Below are 26,368 nucleotides of genomic sequence, written 5' to 3' on the forward strand. Positions count from 1 at the left end.
CACTGGAGCTTTTAAGGCTTTCAAGGGGGTTGCATAGGTTCAGCAAGAGAGCTGAGAACCAGAGTTCTAAGAACTCTGAATATCCTCTCTGCCCAGCTCATCTTGGTTAGGCATGTGGGTGCTTGTCACCTGCCCACATGCCTAGGAGGACTCCAAGATAGCATGACCTCTAATCTGCAGACGCCAAACAGTGAATCAGGGTGTTCGGGGCAGCCTTGAGGGGCAGACCTGGGGATGGGCAGAAGAAGGAATGTCCACTGATCAGCCGGGGTGGGTGGGGTCAAACTGTTCCAGAGACTTGCAGCCTCCATCATGGGATGTGCCAGGGCTCATGAGGAAAGGCAGAAAGTGAGACCAGAAAGTATGCTGAGGGGCCTCCAGCCATCAGATTCTGAAAATTCTACCTGGCAAAGAACCATTGCCTCACATTCACAGCAACACAACCCCCTGCGGTTTGTGTGTGATGATGCTTCTGCCCATCTGGGCCAGGGTGGGGTGGGAGCTCCGGGCTGGGGGTTACATAGACCTCCTGCTACTGATATCTGTCTGTGAGCAGGTGTTGTGTATGAGTCTGCAGGGAGTTTCAGGATCAAATGCTCTCCTTGCTTCCTTTTTTAGTGCCTTATTGATTATCTCCTGCCCTCTTTTTTTCTGGCTTTCCTGGAGCAGAGGGAGGGGGAGGAGGCCATGTGGAGGCTGGGTAGGGAGGTTTATTTGGGCCAGGTGGGCTTCTCCTGTGCAGAGATGAAGAGTCTGTGCTTCTTGTACTCTCCACTGCTCCTCCCCACCCACGGCAGAAGAGGAGAGGCACCTTCCCCATCACCTGTCTGCACACATGCCTCCTCCTCTGTTGATGAAGAGATGTCCTGTCTCACTAGAAGCACCATTTGTTGATCCAACAGATGTTTGCTGGGTGCCTTCGTCTTCTAGGGCCGCCATAACAAAGTACCATGAACTGGGTGGCTAGACTGTAATGTCTTATAGCTCTGGAGGCTAGTGGTGGTCTGCAATCAAGGTATGGGCAGGCCAGGCTCCCTCTGAAATCTGTAGGATTAGAAACCTTTCTTGACTCTTCTTAGGTTCTGGCGGTCCATAGAGTCTTAAAGAGTTGGAAACTTAGCTCGCATGGCTTGTAGGTACGTCTGTCCAATTCTCCATCTTCCCTCTGTGTGCCTGTCTCAGTGTCCAAGTGCACCCTTTTATAAGTCTTGTTGATGAGAACCCACTCTGATAACCTCATTTTAGTTTGATTACCTTTGTAAAGACCCTATTTCCGGACTTCCCTGGTGGCTCAGTGGTAAAGAATCTGCCTGCCAATGCAGGAAACACTGATTTGATCCCTGATCTGGAAAGATCCCACATGCCACGGAGCAACTAAGCCCGTGCACCACAACTACTGAGCCTGTGCTCCAGACCCCAGGAGACGCAACCACTGAAGCTTGCGCACCTAGAGCCCATGCTCCCCGACAAGAGAAGCCACTGCAGTGAGAAGCCCGTGCACCGCAAGTGGAGAGTGGTGCCTGCTCACTGCAGCTAGAGAAAAGCCCGTGCAGCAGTGAAGACCTACCACAGCCAAGAAAAAAAGCCCTATTTCCAAATAAGGTTACATTTTGAGATATTAGGGGTTAGGACTTCAGCATCTCTCTCTCTCTTGTAAGATTTACTTCCTTTTACTTTATTTTTTAATATTTACTTATTTTGGCTATTGTGGTACATGTGATCTTCATTATGTCATGCAAAATCTTCTTCGGTCTCCAGCATGGCCTTCGTTGCTCCTCAGCATGTGGGATCTTAGCTCCTGACCAGGGATAGAACTCGTGTCCCCTTGCATTGAAAGGCAGATTCTTAACCACTGGACCACCAAGGAAGTCCCTCAGCGTGTCTTTTTTTTGGCGGGACTCAAGTTAGTCCGTAATGGTGGGTTTCTATGCTGTGCTGGGCACCGTGCCAGGCATTGGGCATAGCACAGTGAGCTAGATGGACACAGCCCCTGCCCTCACGGCACTTACCTTCTCATGTGTTCTTTATTTTGACCTATAGCTTTTTTTCCCCTTTAAATATTCATTTACTTTTTGGCTACATCAAGTCTTATTTGCAGCACGTGGAATCTCTGTCACAGTGCGTGGGCTTCTCTGTAGGTGCAGTGTGTGGGTTTCACAGCTCTTGGGCTCTGTGGTTTGTGGCACACAGGGTTAGCTGCCCTGCAGCATGTGAGATCTTAGTTCCCCAACCAGAGATTGAACCCGCATCCCCTGCCCTGGAAGATGGACTGTCAACCACTGGACCACGAGGGATGTCCCAACCTATAGCTTCTTATCTACTACTACCTCTTGTTGATGAACCACAATGGTGTGTTCAGAGCACTCTCATTCATGAGTTTATTTGGGTGATATGATGAGGTTCCCATTTCACAGATGGGGAAACTGAGTTTTGGAGTGACTTGCTCAGGGTGATTAAGCAGTGGTAACCCAAGTAATAACAATATCCAGCATGCACTAGATTCCAACCAGTTTGAGCATCACATGCTACACCACACAGCACTTGCTAGATTCCAACTAGTGCGAGCATCACACACTACATCACACACTTGATCCCCTCGGGCATTTTTCAGGATGAGAAAACTGAAGTTTCCCAATGTCATGGGCTGGTAAGAGGTTGCACTAGGACTTGAACCCAGATGATCCATTTCCAGCATCCATGCCCTCAGCCACCACCACGTACGTGGCTTACTACAGAAGACACAGCCTTATGCCTTTTTCTCTACCCTCTGCTATCAGGTCAAACCTGATAACTCAATGTGCCCTCCACACCTAGCAGAGGGCAAATCACCTCTTTGCTCTTCTTTTTATTTTTATTTTTTTGGCTGTGCTGGGTCTTCATTGCTGCATGGGCTTTTCTCTAGTTGCAGAGCCTGGGGACTGCTCTCTAGTTGAGGTGTGCGGGCTTCTCATTGTGGTGGCTTCTCTTGCTGCAGAGCACCGGTTGTAGGGCAGAAGGCCTTCAGTAGTTGGGGCACGTGGGCTCAGTACTTGTGGCTCCCAGGCTCTGGAGCACAGACTGATTGTGGTGCATGGGCTTAGTTGCTTCAAGGCATGTGGGATCTTCCTGGACCAGGGATCTAACCTGTCTGTCCTGCACTGGCAGTCTGACTCTTCACCACTAAACCACCAGGGAAGCCCTGCTCTTTTTTTTCGCCAGGCCCACAGCATGCGGGATCTAGTTCCCAACTCTGCATTGGGAATGCAGTCTTAGCCACTGGACCACCGGGGAAGTACCTCTTCCCTGGTGGGAATTGAATGCCTCTAAATCTCCTCCCTTTCTTCTTCCTTTCTGTTCCTCTCACTCTGGATACAGTTGCTTTTTTAAATATTCAATTTATTATATCATATTTTAGACATAAAACAAACACCTCATCACCCAGTTAAAGAAATAGCAGTATTGCTGTTATTGTTGAAGCCCCAGCAGCAATCGTTCCCTAATTGCATTCCACACCCTAAAGGGAACCAGGGTCCTAGACTGATGACAGTCATTTCCACACATCTTTAGAAACATGACTTTGCTTTTGACTGGCAGTAAGGGATTTTTGAGCTTGATTCTTGACAAGGAAACATAGCAGGGGGTGGGGATCAAGGTGGCAGTGTAGCTCGAACTGACTCTCTTTTGAAAATACATTCCCATGAAATATTTCAGACACAGAAAGGCATATAGGATGATAGAATGAACTTCCTCCTTAGGAAATAAAACGTTACAAACAGTCCCCAGGGTTTTCCTCCCTGATGGCATCCTCCAAGATGAACCACCCACCTGCTTTTAGGGCTTATCATCTGGAGCTGAATCTTGCAGGGGGATTGGAGGTTTGCAGTCAGGTGGGGGTAGGAAAGGGCATCACTGTCAGAGAGAACAGCAGGGCAAAGGCTTAGAGGAAGGAGCTTGGGGAGGTAGACGAGCAGCCAGCCCCGCCCTCCTGGAGACCTCACTTCCATATTTCCCTGAGTGTGTGTATGTATGTGTGTTTGTTGCTCAGTCGTGTCCAATTCTTTGCTACCCTATGAACTGAAGCCTGCCTCTGTCTATGGAATTCTCCAGACAAGAATACTGGAGTGATATTTCCCTGTAGCACTGCCCTAATTACATGGACTCACAAAGAGATGTTGGGCTTCCCTGGTGGCTTAATGGTAAAGAATCCACCAACCAATGCAAGGAGACACAGGAAACTTGAGTTCAATCCCTGGGTCAGAAGGATCCCCCGGAGGTAGGCATGGCAACCCACTTGAGTATTCTTGCCTGGAGAATCCCATGAACAGAGGAGCCTGGCAGACTACATTCCACGGGTTGCAGAGTTGAACATGACTAAGTACGCATGCACAATGAGGTGTTAGCTTCGTTCTGAGACCCTAAGGGTAGCGACCCTCTTAGTCATCTTTGTCACCCCAGCATCTAACACAGTGGCTGGCGCAAGTGGGGATTTTATTAAATGTATTTATCTAGTCCGTGCCACAGGTCTTTGAGATCTCAATTCCCTGACCAGGGATTGAACCCGGGCTGTAGCAGTTAAAGCCCAAAATCATAACGCTAACCCACCAGGGAACTTCCTATTGAATTTAAATTGGTAAATGGGGGACTTTCCTGGTGGTCCAGTGGCTTAGACTTTATGATCTTAAAGCAGGGGGCTTGAGTCTGATCACAGGTCAGGGACGTAGATTCCACATGCCGGAACTAAAGATACTTCACAGCCATATAAATAAACAGTATTAAAAAATATATATATATATAAAACTTAAAAAAAATTCTTAGAAACAAAGAAAAAAAATTGGCAAATGAGTGAATTAGTAATGGTTAATGGATCGCAGTCTACCTTGGTGAAGGATGCTGGTGGCAAGAGGATAGTCTGAATGAGAGTCCTCGAGAATGGTCATTTTTTTCCCCCATCAAGTACAGCCTGGCTTCCCCCATCTTCATCCATGCCGCCAAGCAGACACCTTGCTGGCAGGCGTGTCAGTGGGCATGGGGTGGGGTGCACTTCTGCTGTGCAGACAGTTGTGTGATAATGTGATGGATGCCCAGACAGGCTTCTCCCAGCTCCAGCCACCGCCAGTGTCACTCACAACTCCTCAAAAACGGTTCACTGTGGAGGTGAGTGAATAATCAGCCTTCCACCAGAGTAGGTAGGACATATTTCTCTTCCTTAAAAACCACGCTGATGAAATTCTGTGAAACCACCCGCTGAAACTCTGCTGATGGCGGCAGAGGCAGCCCCTTGTTTGCACTCCTAGAAGCCCCTCTCAGGACTGGGCACGCTTCGGTGGGTTTGGAGTGGTGAGAAGTACTGTTCTCAGAGGCTGCACCCCACACAGAGCCTCACAAACAGATAAAACACATCTGCAATTAGTGGCGTCTCTTCACAAAGAATTCATGTGCTGAAGGCTGTTTGTTTATTCTCTTGCACTCGTCAGCTATGTCCCACAATCCTGTTATCAAACCTTGCCTTAGAAAGCCCCCTTTTTCTGTTCCATGGAGAGAACACATGATCTAAAAGAAAAAAAAAAAAAAAGAATCGAGCAATCCTGTAGACACATCTTAAAAGGTTTTGGATAAACAGCAGGTTATTAAACGACGTTGGCAGTATGACTTGTAGAAATTTAGGCCACCAGATTCTCAATTTGTAGAGTTCCAATTGATGAAGTCATTTTGTTCCTTCTCTGTACCCGGTAATTCAGTAATTCTGTAATTCAGCTCAGATCTGAGAGTGCTGAGTGAGGCTGGGGCCTCTGTTATTTCTGTTCCTTCCCAGCCTCCCCTGATTGGCAGGGGGTGGGCTGGGGTAGGGGGTGGGAAAGCAGTGTGTCTGGTGTGCCCTGGTCTTGGGATTTGGTGTGGGGAAACCTGACATTCAACTCTGGCTCCAGCGCTTTTCCTGGTCAAGAGATCTTTCATTCACTAAACATTTGCTGAGTGCCAGGCACTAGATTGGCACCAGAAAGACAAAGACAAATAAGACCAAATTTCTCCTCTTCTCATTTTTCTTTTTGTGTTTTAATGCTGAGGAGTACTTTTAGATATGCCAGGCAATCAGAAAAGTATAAAGTTACAGAATAATAAAATGAACACCCCTGATAGGAATCATGTAGCTTCAGAGACTTCCTTGGTGATCCAGTGGCTAAGACTCCGTGCTCCCAATGCAGGGGGCCCAGGTTCGATCCTTGGTTAGGGAACCAGATCCCACATGACATGCCTAGGAAGTTCAAATGCCTCAACTAAAGATCCCGCATGCACCTTGCAAGGAAGATGGAACATCCTGCATGCTGCAACTAAGACCCGGCACAGCCAGATAAATAAATAAATATTGAAGTTCCTTATGTATACCTGAGGCCCGTCTCTCCCCCTACGATGGAACTTCTATTCTGCATTTTGGGTTTATCACCCCTTGCATGTCTGTTATTTGTGTGACCTGGGTGCATGCGTGTGTGTGTGTGCTAAGTTGCTTCAGTTGTGTCCGACTCTTTACAACCCTATGGACTATAGCCCACCAGGCTCCTCTGTCCCTGGGATGCTCCAGGCAAGAATATTGGAGTGGGTTGCCATTCCCTCCCCCAGGAATCCTCCCAACCCAGGGATCCAACCCGAATCTTTTCTGTCTCCTGCATTGGCAGGTGGGTTCTTTACCACCAGCGCCACCTGAGAAGCCCCATGTGACCTGGGTATGTATGCTTAAACAAACTGCAGTCTTAGGTACTTTTACAATTTCTATGAATCATACAACCCAGATCTTTTCATAATATGGACTTCGTGCAAAAAAAAATGTATTCAGATTTATTGATGTGATGCAAGTAGCTCAATTCATTTGTCTTTTTTATCTTTGTATATACTTTTTATTGGGGCTTCCCTGGTGGCTCAGTGGAAAGAATCTGCCTGCCAATGCAGGAGACTTGGGTTTGATCCCAGAGTCGGGAAGATCCCCTGGAGAAGGAAATGGCAACCCACTCCAGTATTCCTGCCTGGGAAATCCCATGGACAGGGGAGCCTGGTCGGCTACAGTTGATGGGGTCACAAAAGAGTCAGACGCAACTTATCAACTAAAACAACAACAACACTTTTTATTGAAGTATAACATTTATACAAACAGGTGCACAAATCATAAGTGTACAGCTTCATGAATTCTCACAAGGTCAACACACCTGTGCAACTATACCCAATAAAGAAACAGAACAGAACCAGCCCCCTAGAACTCCTTGAGCCTCACTTCTAATCACCAAGGGCACATCTCTGACCTCTACCGTAGATGAGTCAGCTGTTTTAGGATGTCCTGTGAAAATAAACATGCTGTATGTACCTCTTTTGTGGTCAGTTTCTTTCCATCAACATTATGTCTGTGAGATTTGTCTATGTTGCTATGAGGAGCAGGTGTTAATTCTTTTTCACTCCTGTATAGTATTCCACACTGCACAAATATCCTAAAATGCATGAATTCAGGAATTCATTCTGATGCTGCTGGACATTTGGGTTGTTTCCTGTTTTGGGTGGATTATGATGAGGGTTTCTCTGGAGATTATTTTACAAATCTTTTAGTGCCCATGCACACACATTCCTCTGTATGTATCTCAGATCGGAATTGCTGAGTCATGTTGCATGCATATAATTAGCATAATTGCTAAATGGTTTTCCACCCCTAGCAAGTGAGTATGAGTCCCTTTGCTCCACATCCTTGGCCAGCGCTTGATGTCTGCTCTTTTAATTTTAGCCCTTCTGGTGGGGCTGGCCTTCCTTTTTTTAAGCTAAATTTACTGTGCTAAACATTTTCTATGCATCTTATTTTAACATCATGTCAATCTTATAAGGAGTATGCTGCCATTAACCCTGTTTTGCAGGTGAGAAAACTAAACTTGAAGAAATTAAGGAGGGACTTCCCTTGTGGCTCTGTTGGTAAAGAATCCATCTGCAATGTGGGAGACCTGGGTTCGATTCCTGGGTTGGGAAGATCCCCTGGAGAAGGGAAAGGCTACCCACTCCAGTATTCTGGCCTGGAGAATTCCAGACTGTATAGTCCATGGGGTCGAAAAGAGTCAGACATGACTGAGTGACTTTCACTCTTTCACTTTCACTTTCTTTGGTGGTCCAGTGGCTAAGACTCTGTGCTCCTAATGCTGGGGTGCCAGGTTCGATCCCTGGTCAGGGAACTAGATCCCACATACTGCAGCTAAGAGTTCACATACCTCAACTAAAGATCCTGCATACCATGACTAAGACCCGGCTCAGTCAAATAAATAAACAGGTAAATAAGTAAATGAAGGAACTTCCTCAAGGCCACATAGTGAGGACTAGAGCACGGCCCTCAGGTTTCACTGTCTTCAGTCAAGGGGGTCATGAAGACAACTACAGTAACTGAGACATCTTGTGAGGTGCAAGGGTGACCCCAAAGCTGATCACCGAGAGTGTCAGGAAGAATAAGAGGACCACTGGATTGAGGTGGATCCCTGGACAAGCCAACTTACAGTAATAGTGCTGGTCTCAAGTGGTCCTAGTTAGGATTCTTTTCCTAGTGAGGATTTAAAGTGCTGGCATTAGACAAGGCTCCTTGTACTTCGCACAGAGCTGGTGCTCAGTGAAGGGCTGTTGAAGGCCTTAGTGAACACATAGGATTCAGAGAACTTTTTTTTAAGAGCTCAAATTTATTTATTTAAAATTTTATTTATTATTTTTAATTGGAGGACAATTGCTTTACAATGTGGTGTTAGCTTCTGCTGTACAACAACCCGAATCAGCTATAAGTGTGTGTGTATTCCCCTCCTTTCCTCCCATCCCCCCAGGAGACAGAGAACTTCACGAAATTAAGTGGTCCTTCCCGCAGCCAGAGGGATGGACCAAACGGCCTCTCTAAACCCCTTTCACCCCGAGTCTGGGAGGGCCAGGGAAGAGCTGGAGTAAAGGGCCAGCTTCACCTCCCAGGCAGGGAAAGACGCCCCCACCCTCACCCCAACCTCCTCCACGCAGAAGGGCTGTGAGAGCAACTCCTTTCCACACAGGAAAAAATAAACTCATTGGCATCTCCCCACCCCCTCAGCACCCGGTCACCCCCTCTCCATCCCCACCCTGATCCCTGGACCCAGCCGAAGGAGCTGGAGTCTAGGAAAAACAACTCCTGGAGAAAGGCCCAGGGCAGCTGGGGGTGGGCTGAGGGGTGCGCGCGTCAGTTTTGAAAGCCCTGGGGCCGCTCTAAGCGGAGGGGAGTGAAAGGGGGAGGGGAGGAGGAGTGGGAGATGGAACAGAGAAAAAGGGAGGATTAATTCGCTACTCGGATACCAGGGCCAAGGACTGAAGCGTCTTCCTGCTTATCCCCTCCCCTCCTCCATCAGGCGTCATCCAAGGGAGTTGCCTTGGGACATCCAAGGTGGGGGAGGGGGTGCGGGGACGCTGAGGGCCCGGGAGTGGGAAGCGCAAGGGTGTTTGAGGAGCAAGGATGTGCGAGGCTCCTTACAGACCCCAGTGGGCTGCGTTCTGGAAGACACCCCATGGCTGACCCTCTCCAGGTCCCGCCTGAGCCCCTGCAAGGGTTCTGCCAGCGCCGGCTCAACAGCGGCACCTGCTGTCCGGGGCCCTCCCTGCGGGGCGGAGCTCCCCCTCCGCCCTGGGAGCCCAGCGGGTGAGTCACTCCTGGCTGGATTGGCGACCGAGCGCCCCAGCTGTCGGGTCAGAAAATGTCGGGGCCCGAGGCGTGTCCCCCAGCGGCGGGCCTCGTCTCTTCGGGTCGCCGTCCCCGCCCCAGTGCGGCCCTGCACACACAGGACGCCGGCCGAGGGTCCTCTGTGGGCCGGCCCTGGGCCAGCCCAAGTCCAGCGCAGGGGGAAAAAGAAGGATCATAACTTCAAGGCTCTGGTTTGGGTAGAGTTCTTTTGTTTTCTAAAACTTTTTATTTGGAAAAAGTTATAAGCTTACAGAAGAGTTCCAATAAGATGCAGAGATCCTCCATATACCCCTTATACAGATTCACCAGATGTTAAAATTTTGTCCCCATTTGCTCTCTTATTCTTTGTCAAATATATGTTTAATATTTATTTACTTATTTATTCCTTGAATGGAGAGTAGCAACCCTCCTACCCCATTTACCTGTACACACTTTAGTGGGTATTTCCTAAGAACAAGGACATTCTCTTGCATAAACACTCTTTTCAACTTTGGGAAATTTCAAATTGATAACAATACTTTCATCTAATTTACTGTCCATATTTCAGTTTTTCCAGTTGATTCCATAGGGTCTTTTCGAGCATTTTCCCCCCCTCTAGTGTACAATCGAAACCAAGATCACAGATTGCATTTAATTGTCATGTTTCTTAGGCTTCTTTAATCTGGAACAATTCCTTATCTTTTTTTTTTTTTAATCTTTCATGACATTTTTTCAGAGTAGACTCCACTCCCTTTTTTCTTTTAATTGAGTGTCCTCATTTGGGGTTTGTCTAGTGTTTTCTTATGAATAGATTCAGGCTACACAACTTGGGAAGGAATACCGCATAAGCAATATTTTATGTTCTTGAGGTGGGATTCTCCACTTTAAGGAGTTCATGGAACACCTGAAGCTCCAAGGATTAACCCATGGATTATCTGTAAAAGGGCTTCCTTGGTGGCTCAGTGGTAAAAGAATCTGCCTACCAATGCAGGCAACACAGGAGATGCGGGTTCGATCCCTGGGTTGGGAAGATCACTTGGAAAAGGAAATGGCAACTCACTCCAGTGTTCTTGCCTAGGAAATCCCATGGACAGAGAAGCCTGGCGGGCTACAGTCCATGGGGTCACAAGCAGCTGGACACAACTTATGGACAACACCATATCTGTAAAAAGTTGAAGCAGATTTTCAACACAAGTTAAGAATGGGACCAGTAGGTTTCCCTGGGGGCTCGGTGGTAAAGAATCTGCCTAATGCAGAAGACATGGGTTCAATCCTTGGTCCAGGAGGATCCCACATGCAGAGGAGCAACTAAGCCCATTCACCGCAATTACTGAGCCTGTGCTCTAGAGGCCACGAACTGCAGGAAGAGAAGCCACCGCAATGAGAATCCTAAGCCCCACAACGAAGAGAAGCCCCTCCTTTCCTCGACTAACACAACCAAAAATAAAGAAATAAAATTATTTTTTAGAAAAGAATGGCATCACTAATTATGCGTCTGTTTTCTGTCTGCTGATGGCTGGCTTAGATTTTGACTCTCTGTTCTCCCTTTCTGTCCCTCCTGCTGCCAAACTTGCCCTTGAAGTTCTGTGATCTGTTGAAAGCATTATTCTATTTGAAGGTCATCAGGGACACCCTGATTGCCCAACTCAGTCGTCTTCATAGTCCTTACCCTTTTGACCTCCTCCCAGGCCCTCCTTTGTGAAACCTCCCAGGCTCTGCTTTCTCAGTCTCCGCCCATCCTCCTCATCCACAAATAATGAAGTGCTGGTTGGCCCTGCTGGCTGCTCTGGGAGTCAGCCTTGCACCTGTGGTTCATCCGGGGAAATCCAAAGGGCTTGGTCTTTGTCTAGCCTCACCACACCCCAGTGGAGACAGCTTCCCAGTTCTCACCCGGAGATGAGTCTCCCCTGGGGGAAGCCACGCCTCCTTGTGTGTGGCTTCTACAGCCCCTTTCTTCTTCAGCAATGTAGGAAGGCAGGAATGGCCCAGGGCCCACACCCTTGTACGGACCAGCCTCGTGGATGCCCCTCAGATTCCAGGAATCCCAAACGGAACTCTTCTCTCCCAATCTGTAACTCTTCCCTCATCTTTGTCCTTGTTGTGATTCATTATCTCCCCATCACCTGCTCCCCAAACATGAACTTTTTTTCACCCTTACATCAAAGCCGCATCTTCTGTCTCTCCTCCTCTCTGCTTCTCTCTCCTGGTCTGTTCTGCTTTGTTTGTTTATTTATTTATGTAATTTTGGTTGTTCTGGGTCTTTGTTGCTTCAAGTGGGCTTTCTCCAGTTGCAGTGAATAGGAGATGCTCTCTGTTGCCGCTTGCAGGCTTCTCATGGCGGTGGCTTCTCTTGTTTGGGAGCACAGGCTCTAGGTGAACGGGCTTCAGTAGTTACAGGCTCAGTAGTTGTGGCAGGCAGGCTTAGATGCCTCGTGGCGTGTGGAATCTTCCCAGACCAGGGATTGAACCCATGTCCCCTGTATTGTCAGGTGAATTCTCATCCACAGTACCACGAGGGAAGCCTTGCTTGTCTGTTTTTAATATTTATTTGGGCTCCCCTGGTGGCTCAGTTGGGAAAGAATCTGCCTGCAATGTGGGAGACCTGGGTTCGATCTCTGGGTTGGGAAGATTCCCCTGGAGAAGGGAAAGGCTACCCATTCCAGTATTCTGGCCTGGAGAATCCCACAGACTATATAGTCCATGGGGTCGCAAAGAGTCGGATTTGGCTGCATTGGGTCTCAGTTGTGGCACGTGAGATCTTCGATGTGATTTCTGTTGTTTTTTGAAATCCCTAACCGGTCTTCAGTTCTTCCTTTTCTTTCTGTTGTGTCCATCTGACCATGTTCCTCTTGCCTCTCCTGCCCCCAGCTCGTGTCATATCCTTAGTATGATGCTCAGTCGTGTCCGACTCTTTGCAACCCCATGGACTGTAGCCTATCAGGCTCCTCCGTCCATGGGATTTTCCAGGCAAGAGTGCTGGAGTGGATTGCCATTTCCTTCTCCAGGGATCTTCCCGACCCAGGAATCGAATCCGGGTCTCCCGCATTGCAGGCAGACGCTTTACCGTCTGAGCCACCAGGGAAGCCTAGTATATCTGAAACAGTGAGGTGTTGTTTGGGGGCTCTGAAGAGCTCCAGTACCACAGTTCTTTATGTCTCAGTGCAGACAAGAATTCAGTGAGAGGCAAAGTGATAGATAAGAGGTGATTCATTGGAATAGGATGCTTATGAGGTTTACAAGCAGGTGGGTGAGGGGGTGCCAAGCCCTGAGAACTTATTGGGCTACAGTTTTATAACCAAAGGAAAAGTGGGGGCCAGGGGAGAAGACCTTCTTTGTCTTTCTTGGGTGGATGTCATGCTTCCATCATCAGCTTCTCCTCCAGGTTGAACAGTGGAATTTTCTTGTCCCTTCTTGGTCTAGTTAAGTCCACAAATTATTGTTTTCTATGTGTGTGGAGAGTATGTCCTAGAGATCATTAACTTACAGAGCTCACTGGGCAGGATGTGGGTCTCAGGCTACCATTGTTTTATTGTTTGGGGGCAGGTCTTGTGCTTCTGTTGCATGGTTTTGTTGCTAAGCGAGCTGGCTTGGTTTTGTGGTTAAGCAAACCTGCTTTCTTGAGTAATCATTAACTTACAGGGGTCTCCTATACTTTTTCTACTTCTAATCCCCTAGTGCGATAACTGGTTAATTGCCTACTTTGGCCCTTTACTCTGTCCCTATCCTGTCCTCTAGGACTTTGAGGATTGGGCCTGTGGATCCTTCCAGACTCCCCTCCTCCCCCTCTAGTCCACCCCCCCTCATTCCGGTGGCCACTGGGCCTTTGCATATGCACATGAATGGCCACTCACGTTCCTTTCTCCACCTTTTCCCACTAATTTGGTCTGGTGTTCAAATGAGACCCTTTTTGTGAGGACTTCCTGACATCCTTAGGCTGTTCTACCTTTATATCTGGGAAGAGGGGTGCATCTCTGGCGCCTCCAGCTCTATGACTCCCCCCAGGGTGAGGAGCCCACTGGGAGACCTGCCTCACCATCTAGACCAGTGCCATCCAGTAGAACTTTCTGCGGTAATAGAAGTATATCCTCTATCTGTGCTGTCCAGTGTGGTGGCCACCAGCCACATGTGGCTGAGCACTTGACTGTGGCTCACTTGATTGATTTGTGGCTCAGTGGGACTGAGGTATTTTATTTACTTTTAAATCATTTAACTCAAAATGAATATAGCGTGGCTATGCACTATGTGTGGCTAGTGGCTACTATATTGGATAGCCTAGGGCTAGACCATGTCTTCAGTTCAGTTCAGTTCAGCCGCTCAGTCGTGTCCGACTCTGCGACCCCATGAATTGCAGCAGGCCTCCCTGTCCATCACCAACTCCTGGAGTTCACTCAGACTCACGTCCATCGAGTCAGTGATGCCATCCAGCCATCTCATCCTCTGTCATCCCCTTCTCCTCCTGCCCCCAATCCTTCGCAGCATCAGAGTCTTTTCCAATGAGTCAACTCTTCTCATGAGGTGGCCAAAGTACTGGAGTTTCAGCTTTAGCATCATTCCTTCCAAAGAACACCCAGGGCTGATCTCCTTCAGAATGGACTGGTTGGATCTCCTTGCAGTCCAAGGGACTCTCAAGTCTTCTCCAACACCACAGTTCAAAAGCATCAATTCTTCAGCGCTCAGCCTTCTTCACAGTCCAACTCTCACATCCATACATGACCACAGGAAAAACCATAGCTTTACTGGACGGACCTTTGTTGGCAAAGTAATGTCTCTGCTTTTGAATATGCTATTTAGGTTGGTCATAACTTTCCTTCCAAGGAGTAAGCGTCTTTTAATTTCATGGCTGCACTCACCATCTGTAATGATTTTGGAGCCCCAAAAAATAAAGTCTGACACTGTTTCCCCATCTATTTCCCATGAAGTGATGGGACCAGATGCCATGATCTTCATTTTCTGAATGTTGAGCTTGAAGCCAACTTTTTCACTCTCCTCTTTCACTTTCATCAAGAGGCTTTTTTGTTCCTCTTCACTTTCTGCCATAAGGGTGGTGTCATCTGCATATCTGAGGTTATTGATATTTCTCCCGGCAATCTTGATTCCAGCTTGTGCTTCTTCCAGCCCAGCATTTCTCATGATGTACTCTGCACATAAGTTAAATAAGCAGGGTGACAATATACAGCCTTGACGTACTCCTTTTCCTATTTGGAACCAGTCTGTTGTTCCATATCCAGTTCTAACTTGCTTCCTGACCTGCATACAGATTTCTCAAGAGGCAGGTCAGGTGGTCTGGTATTCCCATCTCTTTCAGAATTTTCCACAGTTTATTGTGATCCACACAGTCAAAGGCTTTGGCATAGTCAATAAAGCAGAAATAGATGTTTTTCTGGAACTCTCTTGCTTTTTCCATGATCCAGTGGATGTTGGCAATTTGATCTCTGGTTCCTCTGCCTTTTCTAAAACCAGCTTGTCAGGAAGTTCATGGTTCACATATTGCTGAAGCCTGGCTTGGAGAATTTTGAGCATTACTTTACTAGCATGTGAGGTGAGTGCAATTGTGTGGTAGTTTGAGCATTCTTTGGCATTGCCTTTCTTTGGGATTGGAATGAAAACTGACCTTTTCCAGTCCTGTGGCCACTGCTGAGTTTTCCAAATTTGCTGGCATATTGAGTGCAGCACTTTCACAGCATCATCTTTCAGGATTTGAAATAGCTCAACTGGAATTCCATCACCTCTACTAGCTTTGTTCGTAGTGATGCTTTCTAAGGCCCACTTGACTTCACATTCTAGGATGTCTGGCTCTAGGTCAGTGATCGCACCATCGTGATTATCTGGGTCTTGAAGATCTTTTTTGTACAGTTCTTCTGTGTATTCTTGCCACCTCTTCTTAATATCTTCTGCTTCTGTTAGGTCCATACCATTTCTGTCCTTTATCGAGCCCATCTTTGCATGAAATATTCCCTTGGTATATCTAATTTTCTTGAAGAGATCTCTAGTCTTTCCCATTCTGTTGTTTTCTTCTATTTCTTGCATTGATCACTGAAGAAGGCTTTCTTATCTCTTCTTGCTATTCTTTGGAACTCTGCATTCAGATGCTTATATCTTTCCTTTTCTCCTTTGCTTTTTGCTTCTCTTCTTTTCACAGCTGTTTTTCACCATGTCTTAGGGACCTGGTATTGCTGGTTCCCTGCTCACAAGGTCCCAAAGCTGCTTCCAGGGCCTACACAGGCCATCCTCAGGTTTATTCTCCTAAGGTTTTATTCTCCTGCACGGCCCTAGGTGCAGAGGTGGGTAAGGCTGCTTGGAAGGGTGTCAGTGTGGGTGTGGAAGGGGCTTGGCTATACAGCCTGGGGCGTGTGTTTGTGTATGTAAGATTGTGACTCCTTTTAGTGCAGGAAAGAGCCAGGGGTGTACTACAGCAGAGCTGTAGTCTGAGAATTTTAGGATTTTTTTCTTTTGGCCATGCTGTGTGGCATGTAGGATCTAAGTTCCCTGACCAAGGATCAAACCCACACCCACTGCATCGACAGTGCAGTTTAAACCACCAGACCACCAAGGAAGTTCCCTGAGGATTTATTTTTATACCTGGCTTTCCTGGTTCTCTTTAAGGTACAGTTACAAGGGTAAGAAGATGGAATATATTTATCTGAGTTGGCTTGCCTTATAACAGTTGAATATTTTGTTGTTCAGTCGCTCAGTTGTGTCTGACTCTTTGCGACCCCATGGACTGCAGCACGCCAGGCTTCCCTGTCCTTCACTATCTCCCAGAGTTTGCTCAGACTCATGTCCATTGAGTCAGTGATGCCATCCAACCATCTCATCCTCTGTCACCCCCTTCTGCTTGTCCTGAACCCACAAGTGTCAGGAGTGGGGCTGGGGTTAGTTTTTTCTTTCGTGGCCCCTGAGGCACACAGAACCTCCTCCCATGCCCCCCAGCACCCAGCTGTGAGCTCTTCTGGGTCAGGCTGGGTCTAATTCTTCTCTCTTCCCCGGTTCCTGGCAGGCTGTTGACTCACCAGAGATTGTTATCAAGTAAAGCGATTCAGCTGCTTGCCAAGGCCTTGCCCTGATCTTGACTTTCATCACAGTGGTTGGCTGGCTGGCCGAGAGGAAGACCTCCTTGAAAACAAGCTGTCCCTGGGTTGGGGGACATGGTAGGGAGAGCTGGGCTCCCAGACCTGGGTATCTGCTCTACCACTTTTTTTTTTTTTTAACTTTGAACAAGTCACATAATCTCTCTGAACCCCACTCCCTTCATCTGTAAAAAAAAAGGGATAATAACACCAACCTTAGTGTTACAACGAGGATCAAACTAAACTAAATGAAACTGTTTCACAGACACAGTGCCTGTATTCAACAGGCCTTCCATAAATGTCCCTTAAATCAGCATTCATTCCTACGCTGACTGTGTGCCAGGCACAAGGCTTCGTTCCCCATCATAGGTGAGGTGACCTCTAGCCTGGAGGGTGGGTTTGGGTGCTCCTGGTTGCTCTGCTAGCCTGCCCTCTCCTCTCTGGGCACCTGTATGCTTGTGTTCTCAGTCATATCTGACTCTTTGCGACCCCATGGACTGTAGCCCACCAGGCTCCTGTGTCCATGGGATTTCCCAGGCAAGCATACTGGATGGGGTTGTGATTTCCTACTCTAGGATACCTTCCCAACCCGGGGATTGAAACTGTGTCTCTTGTGTCTCCTGCTTTGGCAGGCAGATTCTTTACCACTGAGCCACCTAGGAAGCCGCTGGGCACCTGTGTGCCCCCCTTCATTTGGCCACTGGTTGGATGGGGGCTCACCCTTCCTAGTTTGTGTGGACTTCAGGGCCCTGCATGAAAGACTGCATTTTTCACTTCCAGATGGGCTAGCAGAGCTGGTTGAGACATACTAATCGACAGGCAGACAGATCTATGATGGTGACGGTTGTGGTTTGTGGCCTGTCCGCTCAGCCAGACACACCGGAGCTTGAGAGGCGAGCAAATGCCACCATGGCAGACCATTTCTGAGATTAAGACACTTGATCTGAGATTAAGATTTATTGTTAACCAAAAAGCACATCCCTGCCCGGCTCAGCTGCCCCTTCAGGGGTGCCATGGAAGTGAAAGGGCCAACTTGGTCTGTATCCTGGCGGCGCCATTTTCTGACTAGGTGACTTGGGCTCCCTTGTGGATAGCAGACTCGGGGGTCTCATTAGGAAAATGGCACCAGAGTAATCCCCAACTCACAGGGTCATTGTTTGTGACATCCTTTGGGTCCTTCCTTCCCAGACTCAGCGCTTACCTTCAAACTCAGCCCTTCACCATTTGCCCCTCTGCCTTTGACCTCATGACTGACTATGGCCAAGTCAAGACACCATCCCGCTGCCGCACAAGCTACTGCTGCCTCTTCATCCTCCTCCTCCTCCTCACTTCCATTTTTAGGGAATTATGTGCTAAGAACTTTATACCTAATACTTTTGATATTCTATTCTAGATATTTTCTAATTTCCTTTGACACTTATTTATTTATTTATTTTTGGCTGCACTGAATCTTTGTTGCTGCGTGAGGGTTTTCTCTGTGGCGTGTGGGGTCTACTCTTTGTCGCGGTGTGCGGGCTTCCCGCGGTGGTGGTTTGTTTCTCTTGATGTAGTTGTGGCGCATGGGCTTAGTTGCCCTCCAGGCACATGGAGTCTTCCCTGACCAGAGACTGAACCCACACAATACAGTGTGTCCCCCGCATTGACAGGTGACTTCTTAACCACTGGACCACGGAGGAAATCCTAGATATTTTCTAATTTCTTTTATGAGTTCTTCAACCCATGAACTATTTAGAAGTGCATTTTGACATTTTCAATTGCATGGAGTGGTCTTTCTACTTATGTTGTCTTTTGATTATTGATTTCCTTTTTTTTTTTTAAGGTTGCTGTGGTTTGTGGGATCTTAGTTCCCCAACTAGGAATTAGGACCCCTGCAATGGAAGTGGGGAATCCTAACCACTGGATGGCCAGGGAATTCAAAATTGATTCAATTCCCAATTGAATTATATTGTTGTCAGATAATGAAGTCTGAATGGCTTTTTTTGAACTGGTTGAGACTTGCCTTATGGTCTGATATGTGGTCACTTTTGTAAATGTGTGACTGAAAGCAAGTGTGTTCTCCAATAGTCAACTGGAGTATTCAAAATATTCAATTAGATTGAACCAGTCAATTGTATTATTCAAACCTTGTACATCTTTACTGAATTTTTTATCTGCTTAAACTACCAATGCTGTGTGCTGTATTTAGTCACTCAGTCGTGTCCGACTCTTTGAGACCCCATGGACTGTAGCCCACCAGGCTCCTGTGTCCATGGGATTTCCCAGACAAGAATACTGGAGTGGGTTGCCATTGCCTACTCCAAAACTACCTACTAAAGGGAAGTAATTTGAATCTCCCTTTACACTGATGGACTTGTCTATCCCTCTATTTTCTGCTTTATGATTTTCAGTTCAGTTCAGTTCAGTCCCTCAGTCGTGTCTGACTCTTTGCAACCCCATGGACTGCAGCAGGCCAGGCTTCCCTGTCCATCACCAATTCCCAGAGCCTACTCAAACTCATGTCCATTGCGTCGGTGATGCCATCCAACCTTCTCATCCTCTGTCGTCCCCTTCTCCTCTCGCCTTCAATCTTTCCCAGCATCGGGGTCTTTTCCAGTGAGTCAGCTCTTCGCATCAGGTGGCCAAAGAATAGGAGTTTCAGCTTCAGCATATGAAGCTATATTATTATGTGCATACAACTGTAGAATGGTTATATTGTCTTGATAAATTGAGGCAAGCACATGTCCGTCTCTCTCAGCAGGGTGGATTTGTTAAAATCAAGTTTATCCAGGGATGTCACCTTTGCAGCACCCTTGACTTCTTGCAAGGGGCAGATGATCATCTCTGATCCAGTCTCCTACCTTATGAGACCCCAGGTTTTGTCTTGTTCCTTTTTCAATTTGTGCCTTTTGGGGGTTTTTCTTTTCTTGCCAGCTCAGCCTCGCACTGAAAATAACATACACACACATGCAGAGTTATCTTTTATCTAGCATTTCTAGTTGTTTTATATGAGGAAGGTTTCTCTGGACATATAATCCACCCTATTGCTGGAAATAAAAGTCTATGTTGGACTTCCCTGGTGGTCCAATGATTAAGAGTCCATCTGCCAATGCAGGGGACATGCGCTTGATCCCTGGTCCAGGAAGATTCTACATGCTGTGGCACAACTGAGCCAGGGCACCACAACTACCGAGCCCTCACACCCTAAAGCCAGTGCTCTGCAACAAGAGAAGCCACTGCACTGAGAAGCCCCCACACCAAGAGTAGCCCCCGATTGCTGCAACTCTAGAAGGCCCACACAGCAACGAAGAGCCAGCACAGACAAAAATTTAAAACAAATAAATAAAAAAATTTAAAAGGTCTATGTTATCCCTTTACTTGAAATTTTAATTAATATTCAAAATAGTTCTATGAAATCCTATCACTGATTTTCAAGACCAGAAAACAGGCTCAGGGATTTCTGACAGTTTCAGATCTTAGCTCTGACATTACCAGTTCTGTGACCTTGAGTAAATCAGTTACTCAGGAGAACACTGAGCTCAGAGAGCACAGAAAAGAAAGAGGTCTGCCTTGCAGGGCTGCTGTTCCGTTTTGAATGGCACATGGAAAGCGCCTGCCCCTGCATCTGCCGTCTCGTGCTGGTGCTCGGAAGACATCGTGACCACTGCAGTCTCCAGGGAAGGGACATGTGCCTGGTGCTTGGCCTCCCCTCCTCACTGCAGGCGCTGACAAAGATAGTTCAGTGGCTGCTGACAGCTGCCTTTGTTGCTGTTGAGTTGCTTGCTCAGTCGCGTCTGACTCTTCGCAACCCCATGGACTGTAGCCCGCCAGGCTCCTCCATCCATTGGATTTCCCAGGCAAGAATATTGGAGTGGGTTGTCACTTCCTCCTCCAGAGGATCTTCCTGACCCAGGGACTGAACCCGAGTCTTCTGCATTGGCAGGCAGATTCTCTACCACTGAGCCACAGTTGTTGCCTGGTGGATCCTAAAAGACATAGATCCCTGATCCCAACCTCTCCCGAGATTCTGAATCTGAGTGACAGCCAGTTTTGAACACAACAAGAGGGATGGAGCAGCCCATCCTTAGTTAGATAACGAGCAACTTGCTTTTATTTACTTGAACTTTGTGAAGATGTAATAAATGCATATGGTTTAAAAATCAAAACAGTATAGGAAGAAATATATTGTGGTGGCTCAGCGGTATAGAATCTGCCTGCTAATGCAGGAGACACGGGTTAAACTCCCTGGTCTGGGAAGATCCTACATACTGCGGAGCAACCAAGCCCATGAGCCATAATTGTTGAACCTGTGCTCTGGAGCCCGTGTTCTCCAACAAGAGAAGCCACCACAATGAGAAGACCACACATCCCAAGGAAGAATAGGCCCCACTCGCCAGAACTAGAGAAAAGCCAACACAGCAATGAAGACCCAGTACAGTCAAAAATAAATAAAATAAAAATTAAAAAAAAAGAAATGGATTGAAAAGTCCTGCTCCCACCTCTGCCTTATCCACTCTGTTTCCCCAGAATCTTACAGGTCACCACTTTTATTATGTTCCCTATGTAAATTCAAGCAAATGTAAACATTTATTCTTCTTCTCACCTCCCTTTCTTATACAAAAGTTAGCATACTATATATACTGTTCTGCACCATATTTTTGCTTCAAAATATATCCTGGAGATCTTTCCATATCAGTACCTGGCATTCTCTTTTTTTTTTTTTTTTATAGTGGCATAGTTTCCTGTCATGGGGATATACCTTTATACGTTTATTTAACCCTTCATCGTTCAGTAGAGTAGCTACATGTGGCTATTTACACTGAACTTAATTGCAGTGAAGTGAAATTTGATATTCATTTCTGGGAATTCCCTGGTGGTCCAGTGGTTAGGACTCCAAACAACTTTCACAGTGGAGAGTACAAGTTCAATCCCCGGCCCCTGGTTTTTGAACCAAGATCCTACAAGCTGTCGGTATTGTGGGAGGGAGGGGGGAAGAGAGAACAGTGAAATTTCTTTTCTTTTTAAAAATTTAAATTTAATTTACTTGTTTTTGCAATTTATTTTCTCAGTTGCACGTCTCAAATACTTAGTGGTGACATGTAGTTAGTAGCTACTGTATTGGACAGCACAGGGACATTTCCACCATCACAGAAAGTTGTACTGGATTGCTGGTTTAACTGATCCTCAATTGGTGAACATCTGGCTTATTTCCTTTAGGCATCCTTTAGGATGATGAGGCCCATCCCTGGGATATAAGAGAGCTGAGTGAGAGCTGCCTAGGAAATGCTTCAATATCAGATCTTAAAATCTGGGAGGTGCTTGCAAGAGGAAAGCTTTTGCTTTTTGGCCAAGTTGCCTGGCTTTTGGGATCTTAGTTCACCAACCAGGGATTGAACCCATGCCCCCCTGCAATGGAAGCACAGACTCTTAACTCTTCCCACTGCCAGGGAATTCTCAAAAGGACGGCTTTTGGGTTTGAGGCAGAGGCTTGACCAGGGCCTGGAAACAAGAGTGACCCTTAAGGACAGGGTTCATGCTTAACCCTAACCCTCTACTTCCCTCTCTGCTGCTGCTGCTGCTAAGTCGCTTCAGTTGTGTCTGACTCTGTGCGACCCCATAGACGGCAGCCCACCAGGCTCCCCCTTCCCTGGGATTCTCCAGGCAAGAACACTGGAGTGGGTTTTCATTTCCTTCTCCAATGCATGAAAGAGAGAAGTGAAAGTGAAGTCACTCAGTCGTGTCCGACTCTTAGCGACCCCGTGGACTGCAGCCCACCAGGCTCCTCCATCCATGAGATTTTCCAGGCAAGAGTACTGGAGTGGGGTGCCATTGCCTTCTCCGACTCCCCTCTAGGTCTACCAAAATGCAGTCTTATTTTCTTTCATTTAATATTTAAGTCCTGTGATGGGGAGACCGGGCCAGAAGAGACAGTCTCTGCCTTGAAGAAAGAGAAAGATCATCACCTGCCTTGTCACAAAGACTTTCAAAGAGGCTTCATCAAAAACCAAAAGGCTGGGACTTCCCTGGTGGTCCATGGCTAAGAGTCCATGGTCCCAGTGTATGGGGCCCAGGTTTGATCCCTGGTCAGGGAATTAGAACCCACATGTTGCTGCTAAGTGTTCTCTTGCCATGACTAACGGTCCCATGTGCTGCAACTAAGACCTGGTGCAGTCAAATAAACAAATATTAAAAAACCCCACAAAACTAATCCCAAAGGCCTGAAAATATCCTGTTAGTTAGGATGGTTGAAATAGGTGATCTCACTCCTTGCTGGAGGTTGCAAATTGGTGCAGACTTTTGAAAGGCAATTTCAAATCTATCCAAATTTCAGTGAAAATCTATCTGACATTTAAAAGCATATAACCTCTGACCCTGCAATGTCATATTTATAAATGTGTCTTACAGATACACACCTAAGTGCAAATAATTATATGTACCAAAGATGTTTGCCTATAGGCACCATTGTTTACAGTAACAAAAGGCTGACACAAGCTAAATACCCATTAGGAAGAGAAGAGTGAAATAAATTGTGACACATTCTATGTGCCGAAAGCCTAGGTAGCTTTTGTAGAGGCAGAAATAAATAATAATTAAATAATTATTTTTATAATATTAATTAATTGAAATAATTATTATTTAAAAATAATTTTATTTTTTCATTTTTGGCTGTGGTAGGTCTTTGTTGCTGCAGGCACATTTTCTCTAGTTGCTACGAGTTGGGGCTACTATCTTATTGCAGAACATGGGCGGGATCGAGGGTATGCAGGAGTCAGTAGTTGCTGCACATGGATTCAGCAGTTGGGGCTCCCAGGCTCTAGAGGGCAGGCTCTGCAGTTGTGGTGCGCTTGGACTTAGTTGCATGTGGGATCCTTTTGGACCAGGGATCGAACCCGTGTCTGCTGTGTTGGCAGGCACATTCTTTACCACTGAATCACCAGGGAAGTCCCAGAGGCAGAAATGTTATTAAGTGAAAATAACAAGGTGTCAGACAGTGTGGAATGTGTGCTATCACACACACACACACACACACACACACACACACATGCATTGCTTGTAAGTATCCAAAGTATCTCTGGAAAGATACATTAAACCTGCTTTTCTTTTAAACTGTGCACATGTATCACCTTAGAAAAAATGAGGCACCAACTGAGTAATGGTGAGCAGGGATGGGGAGGGAGGAGATTCCTGGGGAAACCTGCTCAGTCACCTGAGCTCCAAGTGTGCCCAAAGGCTACACAATCATTCCATCGGAGGTGACAAGGCGACAACAATTTAGAAATGTCATCCATGCTGTGATTCCATCTCCATCACCACTGGAGGCCTCACCCTGTCTTGGCTGTCATACCTCCTGTGCCCAGCAGGGGGAAGCACAGACCCACCAAAGCATTGGTCCTAAACTTCAAGCATCCTTTCTAGGATTTCCTCCTCTGTGGACCACATAGGAAAGATACTTCCTGCCAAGCAAACCAAATGTATTAGGTAACAATTGATTTAAATTCCTTTTTTTTTTTTTTTTTTTTGGCACCTTACAGTTCTGATCAGCATGAGAGAGAGATAACGTAGGTTTGTTGGGCTAATCATTTTCCACACCAGAGGTCCTGCTTAGCCCAGGCTTATTTCCATTAGGCCTTGGGTGGGCAGTGGTTGGCAATGACCTGACCACTCCTAGGGATTGAGAGCACAGGCTGGCAACTATTACATTAGAGGCTCCCCACCCTGATGGGATTTCCAGCTACGGGAAACAGCTCCCACAAGCCACTCTCCCAGATGTGTTGACAGTGTGTTCCTTCCTTGCTAGGCTGTGAGCAGCCTGAGGACAGAGACTCTTCTCATCAGCCTCAGAACCTTCAGGAGTGAGCACAGTCCCGAGCACAGAGCTAGTGCTAAGTAAAGGCTTGTTAAATGGAAAGAGAGCCACTGAAGACATCGGGGACTATATTCTTTAAATAGAGAGACAGAGTGAAAGAAAGAGAGGAAGGAAGGAAGAAGAAAAGAAAAAGAGAGGTCCTAGGTAATCTCAAGGGCAAGGACCCAAGGGCAAGACTGTGGTTTGCTCTGGCTGGAGCGGAGGGCAGTGGGCACACAGTGTCACCTTCTTAACACGCCCAAGGAGCATCTTGTTTTGTCTGACCTTATGGGTCCCTGGCTGGGACATGAAATAAGTGATCACATCTCTCACCCACCAGAGGTGCTTGTGACCTTGGCAGAAGAGAGGTTTAAATCGAGTCAGCCTGGGGGAAGGGGCTGGTTCATTCCAGGGCCTTCCTTCAGATTAGATAAATTTTCCAGCTCCTGCTTAAACTTCAGTGGTTCTGAATCTGAGAAGGAGGGCAGAAGGAAGAGGAAGCTATAGGGGAGGGGACATATATGGCTCCTGCCTGGCCTAGAGAAAAGCCAGGGTTCATTAGTGGGTCCTCGGTCCTCAATGCCTTGACAGTGCAAGGAAGGACCAACTGAGGATCCCCACAAATTAGATGGGGAGAAGGAGGAACCCCTGAAAGAGAAAAGCCTCACATTCAGGCTGGAGATTGTGCCCAGACCTGGGGTTCTACCCTCCACCTCCAAACACTCTTATCCTCTGGTCCATCCTGAATGAGAGGGTCGGTAGGAGGCCAGGCCAAGGCACTGGAGATTTTGCAGGTGGACAGAAAGGAGGCCTGTTTCTGCTCTTTATTAACTGTGGGCCCTTGGGCAAGTCACATTGAGCCTCAATTTCCCCCTCTAAAATGAGGATATCAATACCTACCTTCCCTGGTCATTGTCAGGATGACAGAAAGAAGACCTTTGGAAGTACTGCTGTAATTGCCAGACTTCAGAGACTCATTCGCCAAGGTGAGTGAGAGGCCACTTTAGTTAGATCCCTGGAGGTGACAGCGTCAAGATTTCCCACCCCCCCTCTCCGCAGTGCCTGCTTCTTTCCCAGCGTGGATGCTGGCCTTAATCCTCCTGTTCCCCAACCCTGCGCTTCTCCTTGAGACCGCCTTGATGGTCTCCAGACTCTGCCTGCCTGCCTTTTTCCATGGGCACCTCCATTCTAAAAGCCCTGAGGATGCTGGCACGGGCGCAGAGTCGGTCCAGAGTGGAACAGGTCGCAGGGGTCTCCACTGGCCTGGATCTGCGCCCCCCACCTCTGCTTTGGGGTTCTTATTTGCAGATGGTTCCCTCTGGTCTTCAGCTCGGTCCTGGGCTAAACAGAGGAGAGAAACAAGGGGTGGGGGGCCTGGAAGGGGGTTCCCACCTTCCTCGGCGGGAACCAGAGAGAAGGACGCAGCCCTTGCGCCCCAGCGCCGCCGCGTCATGGGTTTCCAAGCCGCCCACGTAGGTGCTGGCGGTCCTCAACTCTGAGGATTGCCCCCTTCGTCCCCCGTGCTGTGATCCCCTTCACCCAGACCCCGCAGGTACCCCCGGTTCCGAGCTAGCAGGAGCCTGCGGTTCTAGGACCCGGAGGCGCCGCCGAGCGCGCCGCCGCCTCTGCCTCGCTTCTGTCGCTCCAGCTCCGGCAGGTGAAGAGGCGCCCGCCGCCCCCTCTGCGGCAGGTGAAGCGGGTCGGTAGCCCCCTCTCTGCAGCGCGATGGCTGCGGCGGACCCCCGGCAGGCGCCCGGCGCCCGCCCCCTCCCTCCAGCCCGCCCCCCTGGGGCTGGGTGCGTAGCGGCGGCGCCGAAATGC

At 47.6% G+C, this 26,368-nt stretch overlaps 2 long non-coding RNA genes across 2 annotated transcripts; one reads left to right on the forward strand and one right to left on the reverse strand.

Annotated features, from left to right (window-relative positions):
• The first annotated feature begins 8,083 nt into the window (after positions 1-8,083).
• Positions 8,084-11,145, forward strand: LOC112442679 (uncharacterized). Its single transcript, XR_003030923.2, has 2 exons — positions 8,084-9,637; positions 10,737-11,145. It is a non-coding gene; the product is annotated as an uncharacterized lncRNA (long non-coding RNA).
• Positions 11,146-23,330: 12,185 nt separating this feature from the next.
• On the reverse strand, positions 23,331-26,335 carry LOC132343088 (uncharacterized). Its single transcript, XR_009491764.1, has 2 exons — positions 25,448-26,335; positions 23,331-23,627 (listed from the first exon to the last, which is right to left on the reverse strand). It is a non-coding gene; the product is annotated as an uncharacterized lncRNA (long non-coding RNA).
• Positions 26,336-26,368: the final 33 nt, after the last annotated feature.

Source organism: Bos taurus, chromosome 19 (genome assembly GCF_002263795.3).
Source record: "Bos taurus isolate L1 Dominette 01449 registration number 42190680 breed Hereford chromosome 19, ARS-UCD2.0, whole genome shotgun sequence".
NCBI lineage: Eukaryota > Metazoa > Chordata > Mammalia > Artiodactyla > Bovidae > Bos > Bos taurus.